Below are 3,740 nucleotides of genomic sequence, written 5' to 3'. Positions count from 1 at the left end.
TTTGGCGCTCTGCCTTCTGCAGTCCAGCTCTCACAACCATATATGACCACTGGGAAGACCGTAGCCTTTGACTGTATGGACCTCTGTTGGCAGAGTGATGTCTCTGCTTTTCAACACACTGTCTAGATTTGTCATCGCTTTCCTGCAGAGAAGCAGTTGTCTTCTGATTTCATGTCTGCAGTCACCGTCCACAGTGATTGGATTACCCGTGGCTTAAAACCCATTAGTGGTTCCCCATTGGCTACAGGATAAAATCCAAGCCCGCCAGTCGGATGCTCTGAGGACCATGTGATCTGGTCCTACCTTAACTTTTTAGGCCTTTCTGCCACACCAAACCACTCACCTACACACTACCCCAGTAGGTGATTTGCACTTAGATTTTCATGTGCGTTGGTCACAGACTCTCACATCCCTGCCTTTGCTCATGTCATCCTCTCTGTCTAGAATGCCCTTTGGTAAAAGAGCCCAGAACCATGCCAAGCCAGTCATAGACTCTCAGGAATTGTTAAACTTCACCCATTCCTTCCTCAGCTGTCTATCAAAACCCTCCTGGGGACTTCCCTGGCTGACAAAAACAAAAAACTTCCTCATCCATCAAGGCCCAATTCAAGGCCCAGGTTATCCTAACCTGATGTCCCTCCCTTTAGAATCACTGGCTGCTCCCAGCACTTTGTATACCTGGACTGTGATACCGGCACGTTGGTGCTTTCTGTCTCTCCTGCCAAACTGAAAGCTCCCTGAGAGCAGGCTTGAGCCTGACACCTGCTGAATTGCTGCAAGGACCCTTGAGCCCAGTTGGGTCGAGTTGATGTTTGGTCGATTGTACTGTCTCCCTCAGAAAACAAGGGTACTGTGCCAAGCTATGAAGCCGGGAGGACACCTTGGGACTTGGTGCCCAATCTGAATCCATGTTCATTTATTCTTCATATCCTTTTGCTTCCAAAATTGACGCAAGGTGGCCCACACTCAAACTGTTAAATTAGGAACAGAAAATTTAAGATTCCACATGGAAGTAGCAAGGTGCCAACATGCTCACCTTCTTCCTTAACTGAACAAGCCTTACTGAGGGGAACTTGCGCTAGGGTCCCTTCCAGGTGGGTGGCAGCTGGTGAAGGTTCCTTCAGGCTGTTTCTGTCCCGATGTATTCTTCCTCTCCCTTGACAAGCCATGACTATGTTCGAAAATGCCTAACATGCCGGGAGGAGAATTTAAATTCACAGCAAATACCTCATCTTTGAGGAATGGGACAGGTGGTGAGGGCGTGTGGGCTGCTCTGTTTCAGTAGAGATACCCTTGTTCCTGGGCTAAATTTAAAAAGCTTAGGTACTTCTTCAAGGGTCACTGTACAGCACAGCTGTATTTTAACCACAGTTTAGCACAATATTCTCATGCCTTTCTGGAGTGGTTTTTTAGTAGAAGCCAAGGGCATACGCTTAAAATGTCAACCAGGGAAGTCATCTGAGCAGCAAAACCCATCACCAGTTCTGAATTGAGTGTGAAACTCACACATCCCTGTAGAACTCACAGAAGTACATGCTTAGATCCTCCTCATGCACACACATCAACATATCAACTAACAAATGTTCTTGTGCAGGCCCATTATGATTGCAGGGATACCTTACACACACACATTCACGCATACATGGCACACAGCCCCTCTGGCTCCCCCACATCCCATGGGTGCACACAGCCTCCACAGAAAGAGACATGGAGAACTGTCTTTTTTCTGCACCTCACTCTGCCTCCAGTTTATGTTCCCTTAGGACAGAACTTAAAGTGTCTATTTAATAGTTTCAATTACTCCAGGCTCCTGAGACCTTCCAACTTGATTCTGATTGCTTTAAGGTGTCAGATAATTTGGGAAAAAAGGAGGAAAGTAGCCTGAAGTTCTTGAAGAGGCAGTCTTCTCAGCTCATCTCTAAAGTGGTTGGTAGCTGCTAGTGGTCTGGAGGGTGGTACTGACCTCTTGCCTCTAGGCGGTGTTCCGTCCACAGGTCCTGACAGATAGAGGCCTTGGGTAGTGATTTGCTGTGCTGCCTTGGTCTCCAGGGCAGGGACCAGCCCCTTTCTGCAGCCCTTCTAGAACCTGACAGGAGTGAAAACAGAGGCCCAGGCCAAGGGTCCCAGCAGACAAGGAAACCACCCTATCTTCTGCCCCTGCACCCTACTCTGGGGTGAATTTTTTTTTTTTGTCTGCTTTCTGTTCTCATTGACAGTGATAGCTCTGGAGGTTGATAAATAATCAGAGGTCACAGCCTTTGGCGAGCATTGATGCTGCAGTAGACAGAGATGGATCTGACTGACCTGTGCGCCAGAAGCCTGAAGAGGGAGGTGGCGTGCGTGTGTGTGTGTGTGTGTGTGTGTGCATGCTCACTGCAAGAACTGTGATAGGCAGGAGGAAGCTAAGGACAAGGGCTGTGGGCACTGGTGTGTGAATCCTGGCTTCACCATTGACAGGTGTGTGACTTTGGGCAAGATCTTTGTCTTCTCGGTGTCTGTTTTTTCTGCTACAAAATGGGCATGATAAGAGCACCTACCACTGTGTGGTTGTGAGGATTACACAAATTATACAGCTGGCACCTGATGCTCAGCAAACGCCCCCCACCCCACCCCACCAAGATCCTGGTTACTGTTTTTTATAGTGGGGAGAGTCCTGAGATGGGGGCTCCTGGTTGTGGACCCAGGGTGGCTGTAGGGGCCCTCCTATATGGAAGGACAGCGGGCTGCCCTTCCAGGCTCTCGCCATTAGCCAGGCAGTCACGGACACTTCCCTGGCCTGGCTGGGGGATGGCGCTGCCCAATCCAGCGGTGCACGTGAGGACACCCACCTGCAGTGTGGAGACCCCTCCGCGATCCCCGGGTTTCCCCCAGCTTCAGCCAGTCCTACTGTGGATTGGCTGCCCTTCACCTCAACACGGTTTGAACTCGGTGCTCGTCACAGCCAGAACCACTTCAGTGCTCAGAGACTGTAAGGTTATCTTTGTTGAGAGGTTTTGCCTCCGTTTAGGTGTGGTCCTTAGGGCTTTGGAAGACAGAGACGCTGGGTCCTTTAAAGCCAGATCGCTGGGAGCTTTCTGTCCTTGGACATCTTAGCCTTCCCGAAGCTTTATTCTCTGGGAAACAGCAGCAACTACTTGCCTCTCAAGGCTGCTGTGGAGATTAAGTAATATAAAATTTAAGGGCTAAGGATGCACTAGACTGAATGTTATCCTTGTCTTGACGGCTATAGCTTAGAGGGGAAGGACTCCTCCGCAGTGGGAAGACACCTCCTTTACTAAAACCGAAGAAGGTTCCCCGGGGAGGCGGATGGAGCTGCCTGGAAGGGGAAAGGCCAACCTCCGTGCTCGGCACCTGAAGGTCCCCTTGGAGCTCTTTCGGTCTTTTGGAGCATCATTCCTTTCCTACACAACTGGATCCCACCCTCTACTTCTCTCCCTCACCCCATTTAAGCAACGGTTTCCCATCCCTTAGCGGAAATAGGTAGTTCAGGTAGGTAGGTGTTAGAATTATCCCCGTTTCACAGAAGGAGAAACTGAGGCTTGGAGGTCGGGGACCCGCCCAGTGGCAGCGCCTCTATTCACCCAAAGTGGGCGCAGGCGCTCTCACTTGCGCGGAGCCGGAGGACCCGAGCTTTCTGTGAGGTGGGCGGGGGCGTTTGGGACGCCGGAGCCGATCTGGGGGTGGGGTCTCCGCCGGGGGCGGGGCGGAGCGAGGGAGGAGGGGGCGGGCCGCCGCTGCCA

The sequence above is a fragment of the Bos javanicus genome, chromosome 15 (assembly GCF_032452875.1).
Source record: "Bos javanicus breed banteng chromosome 15, ARS-OSU_banteng_1.0, whole genome shotgun sequence".
Taxonomy (NCBI): Eukaryota; Metazoa; Chordata; class Mammalia; order Artiodactyla; family Bovidae; genus Bos; species Bos javanicus.
This window is presented reverse-complemented; position numbering follows the sequence as displayed.